The 27,100-nt window shown below is 44.6% G+C and overlaps 1 protein-coding gene across 1 annotated transcript in view; it reads left to right on the top strand.

The window, feature by feature from the left end:
- Positions 1-27,100, top strand: part of LOC118282805 (semaphorin-3ab-like) — a 96,212-nt gene that overhangs the window by 38,861 nt on the left and 30,251 nt on the right. The window lies entirely within an intron of this gene.

Here is a 27,100-nt window from a genome sequence, read left to right on the forward strand (position 1 = left end):
TGATGCAGCGGCTCAGACACCCAGGTGTTTCCCATCAGTTCCATGAGAGGGAGTTTGCTACTCACCTAAACCTTTCCATACGACGAGGTGCCCTTTTTTCCTCTGCTCGGGTTTCAGCTTACTGCCACCGAGGAAACTCGAACGGAAAGCTCCGCTCCTTTCCGACCTGGATATTGTTAGGGCCCTGAGAGAGAAATCCCGCATGGAGGCAGGAGCTTGTTGAGAGCTGTTTGCGATCTGTTGGTTAGTAATGAGTCCCGGCCTCCTCCACTCACTGGCTTTCTCTTGTCGTCTCGGACTCGGGAGTCGACTTTATGGTTCACATGACACCGCGGAGCCATAACGCTTTGAAGTCTTTCTTTAGACTAACTGAATTAAAGCGTTTTTTCTATATTCGTAAAATTAGATTAGCTCCGGACTTTATCTGCATCTATTCTTGATGAATCACCTGATTTGCTTCTAAAACGTCAGAGAGGAGAAAAAAAAATGCTAGTGATGAATAAAAGCCTATTGTATTTTTCCAAGGTGATGCATTAAATTGAATAGAAAATAAAATGAACTACCAGATATTACATAATTAAATCTGCTTTTACATCCCAACAGTATCGTTTATATATGAAAAAAAATGAGGCTGAATTAATCACACTGCCATGTGTTGTAATGGTTAGCAGGCACCTGTCAGTAAAACGCCGCTCGCCATTGTGAGCGAGGGCAGTCAGCCTTCACAGGGGCCACAGGCCTCTCCTTCAGTTCAGCCATTACAAAAGCTTTGGCTGAATTCACGCCTCTCCTCGTTTTAACAGCCCTTGGCTACTTTTCATTGGTGCACCTGGAACGATTTTATTTGGCGCGGCTGGAAATATTCAAGGTAGAAGGAAATGGGGACACATTTGTGAAGCCGCGGTGGAATGAGTCTCTCGGTTTATGTTGTCTCGAGCCGCGCCAGAGCGCTGTTTTCATGACTTCCCCAAAGAGAACTTATTTTCTCTCCGGCTCGGTTTGGTTAATGCGCTGACACTGTGACCGATTCTGAACATTGTTTAGCTACTGTGGTAGAGTTTCCTTTTTTGGGACATCTATGTAAAATTCTGTGCCCATCCTTTGTCACAGTGATGTGGATCCAGGATGTCAGGGTTCTGACATGTTCTCCTCCTTCAATGTGGCCTGTTTTTCTGAGTCAGGAGAGCATGTTTCCCTTTCTCTGTTCACAAAAGCCACAAGCAGTTTCTTACAAGTGTCGCACCCCACCGTGTTACTCATTTTATCCTGTCCTTTAATTTTAGCAGACATTCTTCTGAGAAAAAACCCGCAAAATCATGGGCCAAGCAATGGCGTGGCCGGCACAATTGAAACAAGCACTGCATTTGCGCGCGCGCACACACACACACACACACACACGAAGGAACACACTCACACTCACACATCTGGTTTCAGTTTCAAATGCCTTTCCTTGTATATTCCCCCCGTTCATCCTCACACACACAATAGTCTTTTTATCCCTTCTAAATCTGTCCGTGCCCGACCGCAGCCACCGCGTCCAAATGGGCCAATGAATCGTAACGTGTCATCAGCATAATTAAGCCATTTGATGCAGCGGGCTGAAATGTGTCATGCATTTCACACGGTGCCAAACACTTCCGCATATAGATCAGGTAAAGTATTTTAGCTGATCTTTTACGAAAGGCGGGGAAGGAAGGAAAAGTAAAGAGTCTTCAGTGGCTGTGGCATTTTCACAAAAGGCAATTACCATCAATCATGTTGAATTCTGTGTCAAGGTGGCCTGGAGTTGATTCCTGTACCGCGGGGAGAGCGTTTTGACAATGACATAGGATCCTCTATTGGCTACAAGCAGGAATGTAGAGGATGAAAGATTCTATTGGGCCTAATGGAGGCCATGGTCTGAAATGTAATGCACGGCCATTGACTATCATTACGTCCTTGAGAAGCCAATAAACCGCTGTAGGACACAGACCATTATATGTCATTAGAACTCAGCTCATACCCTCCATCTAAACACATTAAAATTATGCTCCACCCCTTTTAGCAACCAGTACAGACGCCGTGAACAAAGGGGATGATTTGCAGTGAAATAAGGTTGAAGTTAACGGGTGACATCACATGCACGCGGTCGGGGAGCAGTGGCGGTGTGTGGCAAGTATTACCAGTTAGCAGGGTATGGAGGTCATATCATATGATGGTGCTCATTTGAAGATTAAATCTCCATATGATCACTTGGGGGAAAACCACAATGATTAAATGCTGTTAGTGGGGTAATGCTTCTCATTTGCGTTTTTATTTCAGGAACATTCCTAGTGCTTTTGTGGTCAACATCACGAGGTGCGGAATTTGTTCCCTAAACCCGCTGAAAAAGACAAATGTGATAATGGGATGTTTTGATAAGAAGTGAAATGGCAAAACCCAGTGAAGAGACAATCATGGGAATAATACATTTTATTTTCTGTTATAAAATATAGTTCTGGTGAGACCAGGCTTCCTTTGGCCTCTAAGAGAAAACCGCCACTGGCACGAACACACATGAGGGTTTTTTTTGCCTTTGCCAGAGAACAACAAAACCACAGCTAGGTCTCGTTCCCAAACCATTTTTTTTTCCCCAAACCGTCTTCTCATCCATCATTCTCCACTTGACACTTTGTGTTGTACACACAAGGAGCGACTGTACACGCATCATAATCACCTGCTTTCAAGGATCTTCCTGCGAGCGGTTATAGTCCCAGCGGAGGGAATTTGACAGATCCCACTTCTACTTTTCCCGCCCTCGGCACAGAGCATTCCAGTGCTCAGCGAAGGTGTTGGCTAATTAGCCACCCGACCCCTGGGGTCAAAGGTTACCAGTGCACGCAGCCTTAGGGGAACCTGGTGATATTTTAAGGGGTTTTGATTGTGGATACTTAAAACGGAGAAATACCCTGCAGGCCTCGCAGGCCATCTTAAGTGCATTATCGGCGTCACGTAGTGACAGGTGGTGGGCATCATGATGGAGCTGTTGCATTTTGTTGACCCCTGTTCCTCTGCGCTCCCAAAGCTCTCAGGTAAAAAAGAAAGAGGCAGTATTTGATGATGCAAGGGGAAAAGAGGCCGTCCTTCAAAAGATGAAAAATTGTCTTGGGGCTGATTTTGGAATTTGCTGCATGTTCCTTGCGTGGACTGGAGAAGCCGAGAGGACAAAGGAGATAATGGTTACAGCCTCTTCTTTTAATTGAATGAGAGGGAGTTTACAGTTTATTTCTTACTTCAACAGTATATATATACACTTTATATAGCCTTCCAAAAATGCTTAGACCTCAAACTCTACTGTTCATAGTACTGCTTTTATTTAAGATGTATCCACAAAAAAATAGACTGCCTGTTTTGCCTCCAGTAGTTATTCTTGCTAGCCTATGATAAATCAGTCAGAGTTTAGTGAACAGACAATAAAAAAGAAAAAACATGATTGAAGGATCAATGCAATAATTCCCTCTTATAGAGTAGGTAGGAATAGCAGTAATCACAATATTAAGTCCATTAAGTGAAAATGAACTGTAGTCGCTGTCGGAGTGTCAGACAAAAGTGTTAAGAATATTAATAGAATAAGATATTTTGCTTGTGAACTCAGTCTCACCACGGAGCAGAGAGAAAAAGAGAAAAAAGGGGCGTGACAAAGTAGGAAAAAGAGCCATAACCCACGAATATGGGAACCTCATTTACAAGCCCTGGCCTCTTCATTATGGATCTCAGCCTGTATATCTTCCACGCTCTCTGACAGGTGATACTTGACGTGCATAAATCCATAACATTCCTTCCCCACTGATCTCCCACTGTATCTTTACTCCTCGCCACCCAGGTGGAATATATGGCCCATGTACGCACAGGAGGTCCTTTGAAGGAATGCTCCTCGCTCTCCTTTGCCCCAGGGGTGTTTGAACATAGTGCAGATGACCTGCCACACCATTAAAGTCGCCCGGCCTTCAAACACCACATTCAGGTGCGCTGTTTGATAGTGTAACCCGAGGTCCTGTTCGTACCTGGCATTAACAAGCATCCAGGGCGATTCAGTCAAAAATGGACAGCCTCGACGTACAGGTGCGAACGCGCCCGAGGCGCATTGACGACACATTGAGATCCGATCACTCAGATCACGTTCCGGGGTGGTCCTATGGTCACAGTCTTTTTGAAGTGTGTATGTGAATGTGTCCTGGGCCACATTGATGGACCGCCAACTCAAATCTCAGGCCTTTGTAAACAGCAATAATGTACATGTTCATCTATATGAGGAGGTCACTCGAGATGCATTCTAATGCCGGGTGTGAAAGGACATATACTTGCGATCAGATCACGCAAGGCCTGTGTCAATGCCAGGCATGAACAGAGCCTATGATTTGTAGCCTGTAGCTTGTCTTGATGCATTTGGGTTTTTGGGGTGTTAACTGTGTCTTTCAAATAATTCACTTAATTGCCAGGGCTTAACCTTTGGCTCACTTGTGCAATGTTTGAAGGATCATCCGTCGAGCAGAAACCAAGCCTTGTTTGTAAAAACTGTCTCACTGTACTGGAGCTTAGATGCAACAATTGATGGTGTGCCGAGACCACAGCTTGGGGAGGTGGTGGCGGTGGTGGTTTTAGGGGGGTTGTGGGAGAGAGGAAAGAAAAAGTCCCAGTCGCCCTCACAGTGCTGCTTCATTCTTGTGGTCTTAGGCTGTTGCTGCAGCCACTGTCTTTCTGTGGCGACCGCAGTGCAGCACATTGTTTTGTTTTCCTCCTGTTGCAGAATGGGTTTGGCCATTGTCCTTCCAGTTAATTATCCAAAATGAGTTTAAGGTCTCTTCACGGAATTCATTATTATTGACATTATTTAATGCTTCTCAATATTAAATGTGATACTGATACTACTCTTTTGTTGAAAAGGTTCATTGCAATGTTAATTTGTCACCCAGACCAACCATAAATATTCTTTTTTTTCCTCTCTCTTTCCCTGCTCTGCTCCATAACCCTCGGGTTCCTCCCACTGTTTCTAAATCCATGTTTTAAACATTGCAGTTATTGCACAGTGAGCAGGATTTCAGTGTAAAGCATTAGGAGGCCACACAGACGGTAATAAGTCTGCTCTATCCTGACTGATGGGTCGGCTTTATTACAGCAGCCAGAGTGCTGCAGTTCCCTGGAGGAACACATACCTATCTGCATGATGGATAGAGATTTTAGTCACAACAGAACCCCTGGTCGCTTCAGGGAAGGAAAAGAAAGAAAAAAAGAAAAGTTTTTCACTTTTTATTGAAGATTCTTGAACGGCACTTTTTGGCCAGTGTGTGAACAATTCAAGTTCAAGCTGATAAGATATTGGGGATTTGCGGAAGACTGGTTTTCTCTGGGCTATTTGTTTCCTCCTCCGTCCGCCCGAGGATTCGAATGAATGAGCTCCAGAGGCCGAGCGGTCCGGAAAGTTTGGAGAGTGTGAAAGAAAGTTGAAGGTGCTAAGTTGTCAACCAGCCATCAGGCAGCAGGGTGGATGTAATGAGCTCAGTGTGTGCGTGCGTGCGTGCGTGTACGTGTGTGTGCTTCTGAGAGACAGTGAGAAAGAAATCTGTACTTTTGTCTTTGTGTGTGTATTTTTTCCTTTTCCCCCATCTTTCCTCTTTCCCCTCTATATCCTTTTCACTCACATTAACTAACACACGCATCAGTCCGACCCCAATTTTAATGAAAAGGGAAGAAAATATGACCACTGCAGATTTATCAAGACTGACTGCTTCACTGGGCCTTTGTTAGCTCACTAATCCCTGCACATACAGGATCAATGAACACCATTACAAGTCACGCTAAACTTAATTTCCTGCTTGTTTACAGTGGCCTACCGCCGAGTGCATCAATAACGGAAAAGGCCACCTTTCTCCAGAGGTGGGTCTTTGTTGTGACCATTTGGATCGGAGGTCATTGTGCGCCGCGAGTTCTGCTTTGCATATTGACACCGGAGAATATTTGAAAACGCGTCTTATTGATTCGTGTTGGGTTTATAAAAGTCCACCGCTGATGGATGGTGGTGCTCGGCTCCAAAAACACGTCAGTGCTGCCCTGATGGATGTTTGGCCTGGGTAACGTGTCAGTATCGATAGGCAGCGAAGGGAGGGGTCCTGTGCTAAAACATGCGTGTTGTATTGATTTGTTGATGCAGCGGGACCCGGTCCGAGAGAGAGAGCTCAGCCCCTCGGGGGGGCCGTGAATGTGCCTGCATGAATGTCAACCAAGGTGGATCTTTCTGCAACACGTGTGTTGGGGGTGCGTGCCTGTGTGAGACTGTGGGTTTGCCCCCGTAGAAGCGTCTCTTTGCATCTCTTAAACACTGACACCCAAGGAGGAAACATTCAAAACATTTCTGCTGCATTCTGTATGCAATTCTTTGGTCACTGCCAACATTGTGCAGTAAAAGATTTGCACAGAAATGTTAATTGCGCGACCATCAGTGGTATGGCATGTAGCCACGCCAAGATGGATCTGTGACCAGATGATTTCAGAAGGTCACATTCACTCCATTTCAAATGTGATTGAAAAATGAACCACTTACAATTATTATTGCATTATTCTCATGGTTTAAAAAATTGTTAGTAAATAGGTAAGCCATATTTTGTACTTAACTCATGTTGGCAAAAAACCCAAAAGCAATAGATAGAAGACAATCATAGAGAAATTAAAACGAAAAGACCAGAGGGGAATTACCTCCTTCACTTCTGCAGACACCTTGGATCGTTTGCTGATTCATGAGTGCTTCAAGCCGAAATGGGCGCGTCTGTCAGTAGGAAGGCTGACACTTTCATTTGGTAAAAAATTAGCTCAGGCACAGGGCAAACAAGAGACAATCAAATTTAACACATGTTTTACGATATATATATATATATATTCAACACTGGCAAAGACTTTTTATTATGCGGGACAATTCGTCTTAGCACCGGGGCCAAAAGCATGTTTCACGAGCCACAGAAAAACAACAGGATTTACAAATGTGTGTGATGATTTGTGAGCAACTTGTGGCGTGAGCAACAAATGTATTATTATTTTTTTTAAATCCACAAACAAACACCAACCAGTTTGAAAAACTGCCATTGTTTTCAAGTGGCCACAGTGAAGGACATAATGACTCCAGATAATATTATGTAAAAATATTACTGACTAGCTGTTTGTTTGTTTTGGAAAAAAAACTAAAACCTTCCACACTTTGAAATTCCACATAAATGCACTGAAAAGGTCCCAGTGTTTTCCAGCAGCCCTCAAATGCAACATGTATTCGTGGTTGCTGTGGAGGCTGAGAATAAATAAAAAAAACATTCACCAATGGAACCCAATCCACATGTGTTGGATGATCCGTATAACCACATTTAACAACGTGTAAATAAAATATTTTAGAATTTTTATACATTCATATGAACTGGAAGCTTTTCAAAAGCAAATGTTACTAAAAGGTAGAACTTTACATTGGAGTTTTAAGTTAGAATTAAACAGTTTATGTTTTATGTTGCGTTTTATTTATTTATAAAATTGTTGAACATTTATTGAAAAGGTTTGGAATTGTTGTTTGTGGTTTGGATTTGCATTTGTGAACGCCACAAATTACTCACAAATAAACTCTTGTGGACTATGAAACAGACATTTTTTTCTCCACAGTGAAATGTATTCAACAGTTTAACTCTCAAATATTTCATCGCACCTTTGAACAGTTTTGAATGCAGTGCTCCAACCTGCCTCGCCCGTCCATCACTCTCGAGGTCAGAAAATGTGGTGTAGATTTCCCCAGATATTTGCTCAGTAATTGCTAACAGAGTAATCTTTGTCACTAATGTTACGGTTATTGTGTTAGTTTTGTCACTATGTGGCAGTTAATCTCATCTGGACAATCCTCTAGACGACGCAGCTCTGTTAGATATCGTCATTTGATCCTGGTGATCTCACAGTCGGGGCCGTCGTCGCCCCGATAGCAGAGGTTAATACTCTCCCCAATGAATACAGATCCTGTTTTGATAGTATAATCCACAATGAACTGGTGTGTTGGATAATATTGAGACAATCTTTGTTTGTTAAAAATAGCCCAAAACGGCCGACAAAGACTGACACGATTCTGCTCCGCCATGACTCACATTGATTGTTTTTCTCTTCGAGCTCACTTTTGTGTAAGAAAACTTTAAATTCCTTCAAGTTAGTTCCCCCCGCTGTGTGTTTGACCTACAAACCTGGGCCGTGTCATATTTAATGCACCTGGGTGCCGCGGAACGTTAACCCTTCAACTCGGCTCCAGTCTCCGCGCCTTGGCGCAGTATGTCATTTTCCTAAGCGAGAGAGGGAGAAGGTGCTGCACTTCGTCCGTCGCTGCTCCTCACACCTGCACCCACCATGGAGAGGGGAGGGGAGAGAAAAAAATAAAACCAGGGAGGAGGGGAGAGAGAAAAGCAGTGGTGGATCACGTCTTCATGGCTGTCGTACAGTAAATTAAAACGAGGAGCAATTTCCTGAGGCCCAATTAGCAGAAAATTGGTCCTGTCTGTTGGAGTGATTCCCTCGGGAGGAGGGGGTGAGGGTGGGGGCTGTTTCCGAGTGAAGGAGAGAAGGTAAACTCTGCACAGATTGTCACATTACAGTGTGTGTGTGTGTGCGTGTGTGTGTGTGTGAACTAGGTGTGTGTGAACCGTGTGGATTTGACAGGCAAAAATAGTTGCAATGATGATAGAATGAGAAAGCTTAAATAATATAAACTGGGGAAAATAAGAGGGACAGAAAGTCTGCATCTAGCTATTTGATTTATGTAGGAAAATGACTTGCTTTCAGTTCATTTTCATAAACACCTTGGAACCGTCTGGGCAATAGGAAAAATATTGTCAGCGAAAAAACAAAAAAGAATCTAAAGCAACAGCTGGTTTGATTAACTTGAACAACCTCTCAAATGCGACGTGTGCCAACAGTGTCAATCAAAGTGTCATTAGAATGAACTTAAATCCATGTGATGGCTTTATAGACATTTAAAACTAGTGATCACTGAGAAAGTTCTGCTCCCACACAACACACAACTCCTGCATTAAAAAAAAAATACATATTAGCAGCAAAGTGTAATTCAAGTAAAGATAATAATTTAAATAAAGATGACCAGTACTCAGTAACAGAGTCTTTCAATTCTTGTTGGAGGGATTTTCATCAATTCTTCACTGCAAAATTTTTTTGTTTTTGTGAGATTCTTGGGGCTGTCTTGCATTCACTGCTCTGTTGAGGTCAACCCGCAGATTCTCTTTGATATTCGGGTCGGCGGACTGCGAGAGCCACGGCAAAACCTCCAGCTTGTGCCTGTTGAGGTTTTTGAGGTCTGATGTTTGCTCCCAGAATTTGCTGGTATTTAATTGAATCCATTCTCTTCTTTACCAGGGACATTTTCCCAATGCCACTGGCTGCAGCATAAGCCCGAAGCACGGCCATCCACCCCCATGCTCAGCAGTCGGAGAGATGTTTTTCTTTTTCTTTTTCTTTTTTCACAAAAATTCTGCCCTTTTTTCTCTCTCGTAACATTCCTTTGCTCATTGCGGTTTAATTTTAGCTTCATAAGAGCATGTGGCTTGTCAAAGACTCCGGCTTGGTCAGATGTTCCTTTGCAGACTTTTGTGCCGAGGACGCAGGAAAAGTTTTCTCCTAAATGTTTATTTCGTGAAGGTCATATTTGTGCAGGTGTAGCCGCGCCGTCCAACAGAGCGCCGCCTCTCCAGAGTCTGACAAATTTTCCTGAAGGTGCAGTCGAGCCTGGACTCTGATTTGCCTTTGTTGAAATTGTACGAGCAGCTCTCTCGGAAAGCCTTCTTCCTCAACTTGGACTTCATTTCTAGATGACAAGGTTGGCAATGCCTACACTTCAAAAAGGAATTGGGAAAAGGAAGCAGGAATCAGAGCAGCAGAGAAGCTCTACTCTGACTCAACAAGCACTTCCACTTGTCTTTCAGTCTTTTTCCACTTTTATGTGGGATAAAAGTCGAGTATGTTTTTGCTCAAATCACAGAACGACCACGCAACTAATGAGGCGAAATGTTTGAGTGGAAATCTGCTGAGCTTCAACTTAACCATGATGTAGAATTGATAACAGAGGCAGCGTCGGGATGGATGTGGGCTGTGGTCCAGTGCGAGTAATGCTCCGCATGTGCTCTCCACAAATCAATTCACACACATTTCACCCCCCGAGGGCTCTGGGCTGTTGATGACAGTCATGACGGACTCGGGTAGACGCAGGACTCGTGCAAACGCCGGGGAACTGGGTCAATGTCAGTCCCGGTTCGGGATCGACCCCCGCGCTCGGTGCCCTTCGCTCATTGTTAATGAAAGCGTCTGATCGATCGATCGATCCGAGCTGAACTCATCAACCCGGCTAGAGACGATGACCGACAACGGCCACGGATGGAGGTATTGTTCTTGCTCTGGGATAATTAAGTAAACATTTATCTACGCGCTCCGTTCTGCTAGCGTTTGATCCGAGGATGAATATCTGAGTCTGGACTGTAGTCGTAAATCTCGTCCCCCCAGATTTTTCCACGCCGAAAAAACACATTATGCTGTTTTCCAGCGCAGAGGTTGAAAAACAGCTTAAGCCGTTTCACATGAGTCTGCATGACCTAATCAAGACGGAGACATCAATCACTGAAACTGCTGACAGAATAACAGTTCAGTGTATATATGCTCATTTCTTCCAGCCTATAAATAGCTGAATATCCGTCAAAACAGAACAATTGGACGGCTTTCATTATTGATTGCATGTTGCATGACTCTGTTTATACATTTTAAATCACTTGGTTTTGCTTCGGCGCTCAAAATCTGTAAATCATTGATTTCATTTGAGGATTTTAAATAAATGATCATACGTTTAATCTAGTAAGAAAAAAATGTTTATGCCATAATTAGAGCTGTTGAGTTCTGATCTAGTTGTTATTTTTATTTAATTTTTTTGTTTTTTTTAAACAAACACCTCTACACGCTCTTTCTTTAAATCAAATAAATGACGGGCCGTCCCTGTTAATGAATTTAATTTTATCAAAAAGTCATGCCAATCCTCGCTGGACTAGATTACGGTCCCTTCAAATCAGAAAAGAGCCGGTCCTGATTTCACAAAATGAGCTATAAGAAGGAAAAAACAATGCATTCAGTCACAGGAAACTAAAAATCATCATCCTTAAGTCCTTGAATAGATTTCTGTGCATTTGATGCATATTATGTATTGTTGGAAAAAAAGCACTGCTTGTGTGTACAGTACATTACAATGACACATACAAACAAAAATCCATACCAATTTTTCCGCGAATAAAACATTTGTTTTGCAGCCTATTAAACAGCAGATTTACTACACAGTGGTTACCCATTGTGAATGTAGGACAAAACTCTTAATGAGCATGCGCCTCTGTGGCTCCAACAAAGAGACTAGGACATGGCGATCCAGCATTGTCTGCTTCCCTGTTGTTCCTCGCTGATAACATTCAGCCCCGCGTCTACTCATCCATCTAATTATCTGTCTACCTGCCTGCCTCTGTCCATCGCCGCCCCGCTCTATTGTTATTCACTCCAGGCAGGACAAACATGACACGCTGACCTCTGGCCATTAGAGACCTTTCATACCCAAAGAACACTGTGACCCTTTTTTACCTGTAGCGCTCGGGGTCACCGAACGCCACTGTTTCAGCACAACGCGCCATTATATCATTTTAAAAGGAAGGACAATGGCAATTTGCTGTTTGCCAAGTTTCATAGCCTCAACCCAACTTTAACCGTGGCGCACAAAAAAGACAAAAGCAAGATAAGCCTGAACTGAAACCAACTGAAAACTTACCCTCCTTTCACCAACTCTGAACATTAGGGACAGAACTTCTCCTGCACTTGGGGGTTAATATATAATCACGCACACAAGAGTTTCTCTCCAAGATCTCAAAGACGCAGACGGGGCTTGACCTGGATTTTTGAAAAGCTCTAACTCCGGGTGACAGCACTACCATTCACAGATATCAAGTCTTATCAACTTTTTTTCTTTTCTAAGTAGGATCACTTACTTTGGTAAAAGCTCTGGCTTGTAACAATAGGCCTTATTCTCCTGGTGATTGAGGTGCGGCTTTATGCTACAGACCTTGATGCACAGGAAGGTAATTTCATGGCTCCTTCCTGCAGACACGAATCAGACACAGTGCTCTATTATCAAGCCCTGGGTATTAGGCTCCTATGTAGGAGGTGGAGGTGGAGGGGATATCAAGCCTCATAGTGTGTGTGTGTAGTATGTGAGAGAGAGGGAGAGCTGGGGACAGCCAAAGAGAACATGAGTATACGTGGTCTTCGTGAAGCAATAGAGTGGGGACGGTGAGGGTGGGGGGCTCGCGAGTGGTCCTGTGCACGGTATATATCACGTTGCTGACTGTGCGGCTGCTGCCATCACATCAAGGAACAAAGGCGGTGTTTATGTCAAGCCTGACTGATTTGGTTTTTATTAACGTCTTACGTCTCCTGCTCCCCCACTACCATTATCACCCCCCCTTCCACCATTATATTAACTCCAAACGGTGCTATGGAGACCACACTGATTTCCTTTGCATTTGTCTCCCACCCTTCAGCACACACACACACACACACACACACACACACACACACTGTGCAGGCTTCTCACCTGACTCCTGTCTCAGCTAGGGCCTCCCTGAAACGTGCCATGTTTTCTCCCGCAGTGGATGAAGCGCACAGACAGACCTTCGTTCCCACTTGAGTTCCTCTCTCTAGCCCCCCCCCCCGGAGCCATTTACACAGCAGAAAAGGTTAATTGCTTGAAACGCCAGCGGAGTTATTTCAGCTGAATCCAGAAGCATTTGCATTTGATATTAAACAGACAAGAGATTACTGGGCTGATAAAAAACGGTGTGCCAAGGGATTATTTGCACTTGCGAATGGGATATGCTTTAATTCTTGTGATATGTTTTCAAGGATAAAATCAAAAATGATTAAGCTGAAGTTTTACTTTACGGTAAAACCCACATACATTGGACATTTCAAAGCAACTCTGAAGTTGTCAGATCATTTTCAGCGGAATTTGCTTTTACTTTCAGCTGTTCTCGCACATGAGTGATGGGCCCATGTGCAGAGAGCAGTCCTAATCCCTTATGACCACATTGTGAACACTATCGCCACCCCCATGAAGACCATTAGCATCGTAGGCCTCAGATGATTGGTCGCCACAATTCTGGGTCAGCGCCGAGTTTACTCTGAGGTAGTAGGAGCCCGGAAGACGCAAAGATGTGGATCAAAGTTAGGGGAAGAAAGACGACAGACAGAAACTGAGGGATTAACCGAAAGAAACATTTGACCTGACGAGGCGGAAAAGTGTTGTGATAGACAGAGGCAGCCCTCAGAATGTTCACAGGTGATGTCACTAATTCAGCAATTCAAGGTTTGCCAATCACGTAAATGTGCAGCGCGGCATCACAATTCCTCACTGCTGAGAGAAAACCTTTACTATAAAAGCATTATGTATTATAGGAACAGCGCTGCTTTTGGCTAAATGTTACATTCACTGCATGCTCACAGTGAAAAAGCTAACATGCTGAAGTTCAGCAGCTGATATATTTGCCACATTCTCGAGCTTGAGTTTAGTGTGTTTGCATGCTCACAGTTACAAATGAGCACTGAAGACAAAACATTTCTGAAGATCATGGAATTGTCATAGTTGAAGCCAAAATTTGCATAAATAAATCCAAGCTGCGAGATGAATGAAAAATCCTGTAGTTGCCCTTTAAATTTAAATTATTTATATTTAATGCATTTTCTTATTTACGTCTTGTCATAATGTTTAATTAAGTTTGTAATAGCTGGCACCATTAGCTGCTGCAGCCTTACCTCATGAATTAGTTATGTTCTCTGCATTCGGTTTAATCAGCGGTGCTCAAAGTGCAAGTGTTCTCTGTAATATGACTGTGTGCATGTCTATATGCGATTCTGTCAATACTCAAACACATTAGTCGTGAGTGGCGTCGGAGAGGCTATAGCACAGTCAAACAAATTACGCAAAGGGAGAGGTGTCCCGCGCTCTCGGACGCGCCGCGGCGATTGAGCTTGAGAGGTAGAGTGTGGCGTTCTGTAAACACACTGCGTTTTGGGGGGTGGGGGGGGGCGGCGCTATTTAAACACATTATGGACAAGAGAGACGGGGGTCTTGCGGCGAAATGCATTACAGAGTCGGAGAGGTTGAGGGAGTGCAACATTTCTAAACACATTTCGCCGGAGCGGCGATGGCATGCTTGAACACAGTGTTGATGGAGAGCGGAGAGAGAGGGAGGGGGTCAAGAGAGTTTCTGTTTTATTTCGGCGAGGTGTGTGTGCTTTGTCTTTCCATCGAGTACTGACAGAGGTTTGACATGGGCCCAACCTGTGTACACAAACTTATCACCGTGATTCGTCTCACACTGGAGGGCTCATTGGCACACGCACACGTACGTGCACGCACATCGACGTGGCTGCAAAGGTACACCCGTGTTTTATTGTTTTTTCAAAAACTTGAGGCGTCTAATAAAAGCAGCTTGTCGAATCACTCCCAGACCTACACTCCTGACCCCACCGATAAAGCCTGTCATGAAAGATTAAGCTCAGATCCAGGAAAACACTTCAAGACATGTTCACCCATACTTTATCTTGGCACTGTGTCCAGCCCAATTAACCTTACAAGCAGGCCCCTTTTCACGTTGCCAACTCTGAAGCAGTGGGGCACCTCATCGCTGGCATTTTTCTTCGCCTGGCAACGGAACACCTTGGACATTGCGGGAAAAAAAGAAGCTATTTTCCACTCTTCTGCTCCTGTGGCGGCAGTCGGGTCGAATCTTTTCAATTAGCCAGGTTGACTTTGCATGGTTAATTAAGTCCTCATCCTTGACGAACTGTCTGACTTCTCCTCCAAGCCTCTTACCGGGGGTTTACAGCCCCGCGGGGGCCACCGGCCAGACGGATTGTTGTCCAGCTGGAATGGGATTAGCAGCGCACCGGGGGCCTGAGGCCCTCAGCCCCTGAGCTTTTGTTTGAATCTGAAGTGTCGAGTTGGAAGGGGTGAAGCAGGGAGAGAGGATTGAAGTAATCCCCTCCTCCTCAGGACTGCTCCCCAGAGGAGCAAATCCCCAGCAAACCACAGAACACCGTCGGACCACCAACTGCCACCAGAGCCACTGTTTACCCATCACACCCCAGCAGGTAGACGGCCAAAGAAGAGGAGTCCCCACGCGCTGACATGAGGGGGGCAGAGTTTGGTGGCTGTAATCAAAACATGATGTCCGCTGGTGAAGCATTAAGAACCGCGCTTGTCTGGCAGGATTAGAGGCTTCACGCGGGTTAAGAAACCCACCTAGTCCGCTGGGAGTTTGTTTGTTGCAACCAGCACAATCAGATTATTTATATAATCAGCCAGCTGCCAATATCAATAACTTTAATGGAAAAGACTGGACATTGGCAAGAAAACGTAACGAGCATGCCCACAGAAAACCTTGGAATGCTGAAATGTGGCCCCGGAGCACAGATTAAGAAGAAAGTAGAGAAAAACCATTGCAGTGTTGCAAACTCTTTGTGTTCCAAAGTTCAGTTGCTCGCTGAGGTTTGCTGTAAGGACCAAAACTGATTGTCAGTTAGATTTGTGTCAAATGATTCAAATTCGTAAGTGCGAGTCATTGATGCTGACTCCCAAAAGCACTCTGTAGGTCCTAATGGTCTGTCGAGTGTATAGAGTACGATTGTACAGTGTCGGTGCAGATGATGCTAGATGATTCATTACGGAGGTATTTTGCTAAAGGACATGTTTTGTGATGTACCCTTTGCCAGCATATTTCCCCTGACAACTGTTGTTTTAAGGTAATCCTTCATACAGAAGATGAAGACATGTTAATCGCAAATAAGCTCTGCTGCGGAGGCTGAACTTGTCAAGTCGGCAGAATCCTGCAACAAAGAACACAGTGAGTGGTTTGTTTTAAGAAAACCCTCCGCCCATTTCCAAGGATTAGGGGCACAATTCAGAAAATTGCCACGTTAGTCACTGCAAAATCAGGTTTTACAAGTTCAAACCAGTATGTTTTACGGCTGTAGAGGGATTGAGGTGTTTGTCAGTAGGGATCCTTTTTATTCAGCCAATTTGTTTGACTTGTTTTCTGAATGTTCCTTGGATAAAAACCATCTCATTCTGTATTGTTTGCTTTTCCGATGAATATTATTATATAATTTGTCGCGTCAGACTTAGCTTGTACCGTGCGACCTCTCCTCCCACACGGTGCACCTGCGCGTCAGCCTCAGCGTCGAGCCAATACCAACAGGCTGTCTCTCCTCGCAGTGTGACAGAAGCACATGGGATTAGAGCCGAATCCACCGAAAAACAGCCAGACTGAGCCGAGGGATAAGGCAGAGCCCAAACATCAGAGGGGAAACGGGAGGACACTGCTCCATCCGTCATCCAACGGGAATCCACCCCAAAGAAAAACACGGGGAGGAGATGCGCAGGCATTGTCCAACCCCGCTGGCACCGGGAAAAACAGGATGTGATGAGTCTCTATGCCTGAGGTGACTGGTGAACCACCAGGCCACCAGCTTGGAAACTTTATTGGAGCAAACAGATGCTCCATTTATTCATGTTTACTGAAACGTTGTTTTTTTTTTTGTGTCTTTTTGTCATTTGCCCCATTTGGAAGCAGACAAGTGTAAAAAAGAAGTTGGCCCGAGTGCAACACTATCAATGATGGGCTATGATGTGAAGCTCTGAAAAGACTCAAGGCTTCGGGGCATTTTTACTTTTTGACGGTTGCTGGAGAAAAAGATTCTGTGCTAATTTGAACAGTGCACCATTATGTGCCATTCACCGCTCAGGTGACTGATGGGGTTCTTTACACCGTCAGTCGTCGACATCTCTTTTTACAGTCCTCACAAAAGCTTTAGATCAAAGCTGGGACATGTGCAGTACAGCCGTTTCAGACACTAAATACATAGGTATCATCTTAAGCTTCTCTTTTTAACACACACACACACACACATCCCAACGAATGTACGCTATCTTGTCGGCGCTCCCCATTGAAAGGCAAGATGACTACAGTGAGCCTCTATGCCACTGCGCGATTGTGACTGTGTGTGTTCGCCGAGCTCTGCCCGGTTCTCACCAGCGGGACCAGAAGCTGTGTTTTTTCATTTTTTTCAAGCAGCATTTCTTGTGTCAGTTCGCCGAGACGTCCGGACTGACAGTTCAGAGAAAAGGAGCCTCTGACTGAAGAGGAATGAGTCTGATCCTTTGCCAGGCAGCCTCAGCTAGGGGGCCACCATCCACTTGATTTTTCCCAACCAGGCCCTGCCTCCACAAAAAAGCCTCCGCCGTCCACCCACTGTCCACCCCCTCCCCCAAATTCATTTCTGGACGTGCAGTGATAACAGAATTTGCAGGGGAACTGTCCAAACAGTCTGCCCTGTGTTGCAATGGGCACAGTGAGTTGAGTTTTGGATATGGCGCAATTTGGGATTACTCCATTAGATGGGTATTGGTTTTCTTTTCACTGTCAGCATTTTAGCCCTCTCACCCACCCCTCGACGGTTTTGACTAGTAGTGGAACAAACCACAGCTTGTTGTTTGTCCCGTAAATCGTTAATTGTTTTTTTTTTCAGTCTTAATTCACCATGTCAGCTGAAGCTGGGTTTTTAAGCCTGAGCTTGAGATGTTCGCTCTCAAGCCCCAGATGGGCTGTGTTGTGCCGGTCGAACGGAGCACAGAAATGACACTTTGACTTATCTATTTCACCTTGGCCTGTTGTACAGTACAGACATAAACGGCCGACTTTTATATTCCATTAAATCCCTTATTTCCTCCTCACTTTCTCATCCTCACTGGCTCTCTTTTTTTTCTTCTAATGGTCAAAGAAAGAGTCCTCAAAAATCGGCATCGCAGCCATTTTTCCTGATATCAGGAAACTTTTTTTCTAACTAATGCAGACATTCTTTAAAGACATTTATTATAAGGCAGTAAAACGTAATGGGGTGTTTCATTATCCATAATGAAACCTAATCACTCTGTGGACAGTGCTTTGAATCCATCTGTCCAGTGGTTTAATAGTCTGAGTTGAGCCTCGGAACAGGGTGGCTCTCGGTGGCTCTCCTGTCAGGGAAAAGCAGCTGAAGGAAGGGGATGCCTTTACATCTTAAAGGATTGAAGTGTAGCTGATGATGAGATAAGTAGTCGGAAGTCCCAACTTTTTTCCCCACTTGGAAAAAGGTTCCTGTAAGAAAAGATGGTTGGAGGAAATTAAACAGTTTTACTGTAGTTGTACTTTAAGTGCACAACTAAAGTCCTACGTATGCTATGTACATTTTGCAGCAAAACCAGTCCATTCCAGTGGAGCCACCCAAATCAGCTGATTTGAGTATTCTTGTCCCATTCCAATACTCTGATGCTGTTTTCAGACATGATCTCTGGAAAATGTAAATCTAACTGCATTAGTTTATGAACTAGCTCTGCAAGTAGTCACTACATCATATAGGAAGACTATAAGATTTGCTCTAAGACTGTACTTTTCACTGCTCGAATAACGGAGAAGGACATGCACTGACTTCTTAAAGGGCCTGTTAATATGGTGAGAGCAGTGTTGGCTACATCTCAGAAACTCACATTGGATTTTAAGCTGTGCAATGTTCTTGAACAGAACTTTTCTATCTCCATAAAAAAAACTTTCCCTGCGATATATAGTGCACCGCTTAGAGTTTGCCATTAAATATCTGCCTGCCTGTGTTATTTGCCAAGCGTGTGCGAAAGATAATTGGTCACCTAGGAGCTTTTTAATGGAGCCGCTCTGATGGAGTCATTTGGTTGCACCGCTTTGCATTTCATCACTCCCGTCCGTCAATTACACTTGATTTACAAGGTGTCTAAGGGACAGCAAATGTGAAGCATCAATTTGTGAGTGGGTGATTGCGCTGGAGAGAGAGAGAGGAGATGGCAGAATATATCATTCATTAACATGGCAGGATGTCCTTCAATTATCCCTTGTCGAATTGGAGTGAGTCATTTCAGCCATTGCTCTTATCGGGGACGACCTCTCCCAGGTATACGCTGAGAGTCGGCACGAGTGCGTGTGAGCTTGTGTGACTTGTAAAAGAAGATGCATAACTGCATCAGAAGCCCAGGGGCCTTTTCTTTCTTTCTTTTTTTGAGGCATTGTGCCTTTTGTACAGGTGGGACTCATCGCTCACCGTACGGGCGTGTCAGAAGTCTGTGTTTGCACAGATGGTTCGTATTCAACCGGGGCCCTATGTGAATGCTGTTAAAGCTAGCTGAATGCAAGAACTTTGTCTGCACGGAGTAATGAATGGAGTACATGACAGTTTCGTTTCTCAGGTTTACATGACACGGGGTCTCATAAAAAAAAGTGAAAGGTGACAGACGTGAAACATTTCCTCCAGACCGACTGGGGCACAGAGGTTGTAAAGTTCCCCGAGGTTGCCTTACGAGCCCTGATAAATTTGAACTGATAATATTGTGCTAATGGCTTTTAGAGAGAGCCAGGACAATAAATAGAAGAAGATAATTATGGCTTTAAAAAATAGTGTGGGGGGGGCATGGCTGCTTTAAGGAGTAAGGTCTTTTATCTGGAGGAAAAACAGGGTTAAGTAATGAAAGGTGATGAGGTTCGGTGCCAGTCGAGCAGGCCTGCTGTATATCTGCGACGAGTCCTCTCCTCCTGATAAAACACAGAAATGTTTTCTCTTGGCGTGGAAGTGTCGGCTTGTTCTCACAGCTGGGCCGAATCACCGTGGAGAAATAAGTGACGGCTGAGTCACCCACATGCCATAACCCATCGACTATATCAAAAAGAGACATTCAGCAACCGAGCGAACATGCATAATTTCGCTTTTCCGATAGCTTTTTCTCTGCGATCATGTGGTAACGATCACTGTTGGGCTCACTTATCATTTCAGAAGGAATATTATCGCTTCAGTTATTACCTCCTGGAAGCAGCGCCTATTGTGCTTTTCACACAATGTTTTAGTTTTACACCTCAAACTGACAAATGATTCCACTCCTCTCTTTCGGCTGTTGTGTTTGCATAATTCATTCGCATCCGTATATCTTAAAAAGTGTTTCTTATCATGACTTACCTGACTAAATTAAACCATAACTCTAATCTTATTGCAGCAGACCACTAAAAGACTGATTGATGTTACATCCACTGCTTCGCAGTCATTGCATTTTGAATTGTGTTTTCCGTTTAAAAATTTAGAAAAGGCACTCACGCGGCGGAAACACGGTCACAGCCAGAATCCTTCTCCTAAATTTCCCGCACATCGTGTGTCGAACTCGTGACATATGCAGGAAAAAACTGATTCGATGGGATGTATGTGCAATGTTCCTCATGTGGATTTTTCGTCCTTGGTTTTGACAGAAAGAAGAGCCCCCGACTGACCATTAGAGGCATTCAGCAGTGTGACACAGTTGGTGTCTCTATCCGTCCGTCTGTCTGTCTCCCTCTAGTTCTCCTTATTTAACACGCATATTCTTGGAAGCGAATGTGAGCCATATTAAATCCGACTCCTCTGCAGAGCGGTAATGCGAGCACCGGCGGTTAGTTTTATACGTTTCACAAGCGTGTAAATATTTAATAGAAGAGCCGGCTGGAGTGCTGTGTCACCGCTGCTGCCCCGTCAGCCATAGAGACATACTGGGAGAAAGAAGAATTTCCTCCTGACAGGAGAGATTTATGGAGCATCCAGGAGATTCGTATACAAGGCTTATTCTTAACCATATTTTGCCTCAGTCGGGTTCCCGGATCGAGTGACACAGACACGGATATACAAGCTGTTTATGGTTGCAGAGGATGTTAGTTGGTATAGATGTTGAGCCCTAACTTGATATGTATGAAACATGATGGCGACTAACAGCATTCCGAACTCGGGTTGTGTGTGTGGGGATCTGTTTGGTATTCTGTTGCTGTGTACTGTGCGCTCACAAAGGCTGGTGGGGGTTCAGATGCATTTTTTTGGTCTCATAGAATTTTCCATTCAGGCTTTTGAAACCACCGCAAGTCTTGCGCACGTATCGGTGAAGATTTAGAGATCCTAATCGGTTGGAGAGCGGCGGATTTGTGCAGGACTAAAACAAATACTCAAAGCTGGATTAATAAACACTGATGTCCAACTTTCCTGTGGAACTTGCGGTGTGTCAAAACATGGCATGGTCCGTCTGCACATCACCTCCAGCCCTGACTTCCACATGCAGGCAGGCCTCTTGTTATTCTTTTTATATTCCATAAATCATTAGAATCAAGATGCTGCTGCACTTGTTGCGTAAAGTTCATGAGGTGACATTTGTACTAAAGATGTTGATTAAGGCCTTCTTGACAGAACTACGTGAGATTAAAGCTGCTTTCTGACATGGACTGAAGTTTTCAGGAACACGTCCGCGCTTCAGGAGGGGCCGTATGTAAGTACTTCTTTTGAAAGCCATGACATTTTAATGTGGACATTTTTGAAGAAAACAATCTGAAAAGGTATATAATGTTTTCTGGATTACAAAAGGACATGGCAAAGCGAGGTCCCACCATAATGCTTTTAGAGTCATCGTTCCACCCCCGCTTTAACCTGTCCTGGCCATTCCTTTAGGTTTCTCTCTGGGTTCAGCATATTATAGCGCAGAAGCTAATGCTCTTTGAGAGATCTCTCGCTGGCCCTATTCACACGGACTGTGGGTGTAGATGGAGGAGCGGATTTCTTCCGAGGCCTGTAAAGCTCCCTGATGCGGCCATGGAGGGAAATAATGAGCTTCTCCTCTGTTGTCCCGACCAAACCCTGAGCCTTAGTCCTCCCCCAACAGACCTCCATTCACAAACGGTGTGTTTTGCATTTACATATACATACGATTTAAAGAAATCCTTCAGGTCTTGGATTAGTCCACACCCCCCCCTCACTTCAGGATTTGTCTTGGTCCTTTCCGCATCAGCGATGCGTCATGACAAACCTCCTTTTGACTCATGCAACCGAGGAGTCTTTCATCCAAGAGTTGGGAGTCACTCAGGCATTTATTTGGAACGTGGTACTTGTTGTTCAGCGGCTCTGTTTAGACAAAAATTATCCTGTTTACATCTAGTGTATATTATTATAATTTACTTCAGAGGAAGAGATTACGCCTCGGCTCTGGTCGTGGTTATATTGTTGCTCAACAAGTGCACACGTGCTGATGTCAGACCAGACTCCTCCGGCCTCCTCCCCCGTGCAAACGTCAGCAGCGACTGTCGGGCAGGAAATGATCAGATTTTATGAATCAGTGTTACGTTTCAGTCCGATTTCCTCGCTTCCTGTAAACGGTTCCCGGTCCGCCCCGCACCGCCGTCATCGTATGAGCAGAGCGGACACATCTGTGTGTGTGTGAGGCAGGGCTCCACAGGAGACGTCAGTCACCAGAAGATGGATGGAAATGTATCAGCAAGAATAAATACACCCAACAACTTCCCTTCATCCCTCCCTCATTGCAACAGATGTTGCGGCTCGGTAGTGTTTTTTCTCTCCCATGGTGCAATGTGGTTCCACTTTTTGTTTATTAATGCTCTCATTCCCGTACTTGTCCTGAGTAGATGCGGAAGCGGCGTATATATGAATGTGTAGGTGGACCGTCTCGCTCAGAGCGACCACCGAACCTCGGGCACACGATGGGGTTGCGTGACCCCATTGTAAACCTCGAGGCCCGACCTCTGACCTTTTTGAGAAGCGATGAAATGGAGGGAAACCTCCCATTTCCCTCTGCCGGGGCTTGGGAGACTCTTCTGGTGTAGAGGAAGCATCGTTAATGAGCTCTGGAATGGATTCTTAATGAAACCGCCACTTTGTTTGAAGAGCGACGGGAAGGCGAAAAGACACAGGTGTCAGCACTTGACTGGCAAGATGATAAAATAAAAGAAAAGAATGATTTTTATTTTATTTTTTATAAAAAAAGAGGCTTGTAAAGACCTGACTAAGAATGAGGTCAAACCCTCTGTCTATAAAACGCAAGATGTGTTTTCTTTTAAAATCATCTCTTTTATCCAGATTTTGAAATATTAGAAACACTGAGTTGACACTTTCACATGCAAACTTTCAGGCTTCATATACTGTGATAGATAGCTGCTTGGTTTCCAGAGTTACAAAAGTGATTTCTTACACAGATGTTTTTTTTCCTCCTTTCTGTTTTTGATCCCTCTCCATGCCCACGCACTCAGGTAAATGTTTAATCATTGACGACCACTTGCTCAACTGGTGATATATTAGGTGATCTTCTCTTTTTACTGCCAAGCGTGTGTGAGGAAAAAGTCCAGAGTTGCACAGACATCTCCTTAACTTATGCACCTCTTATCCTCCCTTGAGCAATAAACGTCGTCAGTATCACTCGATCATGTGCTGATGTTTTACAGTTTCACTTTTCCTCACTTGTCTCTTGCGAGTGCATCTTTTATGATGTCGTATGATTGTCGGTTCACGGCCCATGAGTTTATCCGGGCACATGACAACACGAACCACCGTGACCTAAGGTCTTTTTGTTGTAGATTGTCGAAAAGGAAACTTCATGGCCTTGGAAAGAAGTTCCCCACCCCCACAAACGGAAATGCTGCTTTATCGTAACACCCACTAGTTGCTACTGTTCTTCTTCTGTCCCTCTCCCCATCTTTCCTCCCATGTCCCTCGTCCTTGTTTCCTGGACATGTCATCTGCTGAGTCAGGGCTTGCGTCGTGACCCCCAGTAGCGTGGAGTGGGATGTGGTGATTTGTGAGCAGGAAGTGACTAGGAAGAGGAAGTCCTCTGGCATGAAGGAAGCCGTGGCTGCTCGTACCTTGAACTTCATGTGTCATCTATCGAAACAGCGAAGAGTTATTCTGTGCTGAGAAGTGGCGATGGCCGCGGAGCGTGTGGTCATTTGGGATATGCGCTGGACAGTTCGCAGGCGTGTGCTAAAGAGGAGGGAGGTCAAAGGGCAGTTTGTGTGCGCGCGATGTGCAGGGCGGGACATTTCCGCTGTTCTCTGTAAAACGGACTTCTGAGGTCATGTTACCATAATCATTTTCTCTAACACACACAGGACATTAACAGCGCTTCCCATTCCACCGAATGAAGATACAGCATCATATCGGTAACAGCACATTGACACTCGCCCCGCACACACACGCACACACACACACACACACACACACACACACACACACTCAGACCTGTCTGACGCCTCTCGCCTAACCACTCATGTCCTCACAAGCAGGGTGTCCCATGTCCTCCTCTATTTTTACCGGCAGGCGCTGAAAGCCTCCTGTCAATGGGCATCTCATTCCACCGCCAACGGCGTGTCACCATTTATTAAGTCGTCATTACTCAGGGTGCCGGGGTGCCGGGGGTTGTCGGAAATAGATTGGCGAGGATAGGTCGGACTGTTGCTGCACTCCCTAAAGGGCAACCCATAAAGGCGTGTTGCGGCACATCCCGCTCCGCCGGTGAAGATCGATGCAGCTAGCCGGGCTGCTATTAGTTTGGTTAATGCAGAGAAATGGGAGGAAGGTGGCGGCTCAGGGCAGAGGGAAGAGGCAAGAGGTCGATGGAGTGGGCTGAGTGAAAGAAGAGGGCACTTCTGTGTGTCTGTCCACACATCTTTTTGTTTTGGGTAAACACCTAAAAAGGCTGTTTAGACTAAAGGGGTGATGAGTTACGAGGATGCGGACGCCACGGTTGAGGGAGCGAGGATACAATGGAAGACGTGGGATGCACGCAGGCGCACACACACATCAAGATTCACTGAGAACAACTTCAACCACAAACTGGGACTTACTGTAGATACACAAATAATATTGTTAAAATTTAGATCCACTAAAGGGAACACATAAAAAAAACATATTTTGGATCTTTATCTTGGATACATTTCTCCAAACCATCGTTTTTATTATACATTATTATATAATTTTCCTCCACAAGTTAACTGCTGGGATCTGTGAACTCTGTGACATTGCTAAAAAAAGAAGTTTGATGACGCAGGAAATGTGAGCGCTTAGATGATCAGGCTGTAAACAAGTCAACCATTGAGCCAGATCAGCTAAACCACTTTATGTGGAGGTAAAAAACTGAAAGCAATAATCCCTCATTACGCACAAAACGGCCTGGTGCCCGAAACTATGTTCAGTACAGTAGATCAAAGCTGAACGGAGAAAATTGGTCTGTTAACTGCGATTGATATTTATAACGGACATGGGTTACAAGTTTATTGTTTGCCCTCAGTTTTCTCCTCCAGATGACTTTGACCAAAGGGGGGGTTAGACGGGGGTCTGAATTTTTTAACAATGACACTGTGTTCCCAGATCTGAGAATACAATTTTATTTTTACCAATAGGAATAAAAAGCTGTAATAAACCGTAATTAGCCCCACATGCTTTAGCTTGCTGAGTTTTCTTTAACTTTATCCAGAAATTAATTAGGATACCAAAAACACTCCAGTTGCGCTGCACAAAATGCCGGACTGCAACTAAAATGTCAAAACAAAGCACCCCTGGGAGAGCGGGAATCTGAGGGTACCCTCACATCACGCTGGGTGTACCCACTCGGCTCTCCCAGTGTTTTCTTTTTCAGTGTGTTAAGGTGTGTGAGTTGTCACATCAGCACTCCTGTTTATCAAAGCTTTTATCACCTCACCATTGCTGTGTCACCCCCCCGAGAGGAAGCAGGAGGTGCACACACACACACACACACACACACACACACACACACACACACACACACACACACACACACACACACACACGGGCATTCATACACAAACACCTGCAGGGGACAGCAGGGGTTGAGAAGAGGGGGAGGTGGAGGGTTGGGGGGGTTGGGGGGGGGGGGGGGGGGGGGGGGGGGGGGGGTGTTGTTGACCTGCCCTGCTGATGTGAATGACTTTACCAGAGACAGGATCCGACTCAGACTATGCAGGTTAACTAACAGCATGTGTCCCCCTCAACCGGCAGGTTTGCAGGTTTCATGTGGATCCGTCAAAAAAGCACGCACACACTCAAAAATCTATACTCTCTGTGGGAACGGTCTGACCTGTAATTTATGGGCAATATTGCTCATAGCTAAATAAATATTCCTTCCTCGAAAAAAGGAAACATGTTAGAAATGATCACGAAAGCTCATTTAACACTCTCCTCAAAAGTAATCTTCCTTATATTCTGCCCTGTTGAAGGCGGTTCTTAGAGTCCTACACGATACGACTGTTACAGAAGTTAGACACTGTTGTTCTGTCCTGCCTGGATCTGATTTATTTCTCTCAACGTCTCCCAGCACCGCCACTGTCTTTCTCCAGCCCCGAAGTCCAGTCGGAATTCTCACCAACCCCCGATCCCAGCTTTCAACACGAAGGCCCCAAACACATTCGAAGAGATTCGCAGGTCTTTTGCACCTGTAGTGATCTAACTCTTAATTATGAAAACAGTATATTTCAGAATATTTTTTTAAGGGAATAATCACTCATCGCGACCCCTGCTGCCGAAACAGCTGCAGCGCATAAAGTGACTGTTACATGACGAAAAAGCTGTTTCATATAAATTTCCAAAATAATGTCTCTTCCTGTCATAATCCTGAGCACCCAAAGTAAAAACACAAAACGAATGGCTTTTGTGATTTTTAACCAACCAGGCATTTTTTAAGTGTATGTCTCTTCAACAAAATCTAATTCAATCACATCTTTTAAGAGTTTAACATCTATACCTCCACGAAAAAAATTGAGGAGCTCTCTATTGCGGAAGATTTATTTTTGTCAATTGCTTTTTCCAAGGTCACAAATAAGCCGTCAATCTCACATGTTTAACAACCAAACTTGTTTCCTAAAACAATAAGGAAACATATAATTCAAGATATAAAAAAATCGGCACACACTTTTAACAAATTACAGTTACTGGAGGAAAAGTCCAGTCAGTATTAATTTGTGTAGTCGACCATCAAAAACATATCACAAATCAATCTCGAGATACTTGACAATTAGCACAGCATCGGTATGGATGTAGAAAAAAAGTGGGAGAAGCCACAGAAAGAGCAGCTAAAGAGAGAAAGGTGGACCTGTCCCCCCTGGCATTAAAGACCCTGCTGATG

The sequence above is a fragment of the Scophthalmus maximus genome, chromosome 12, assembly GCF_022379125.1.
Source record: "Scophthalmus maximus strain ysfricsl-2021 chromosome 12, ASM2237912v1, whole genome shotgun sequence".
Lineage (NCBI taxonomy): Eukaryota > Metazoa > Chordata > Actinopteri > Pleuronectiformes > Scophthalmidae > Scophthalmus > Scophthalmus maximus.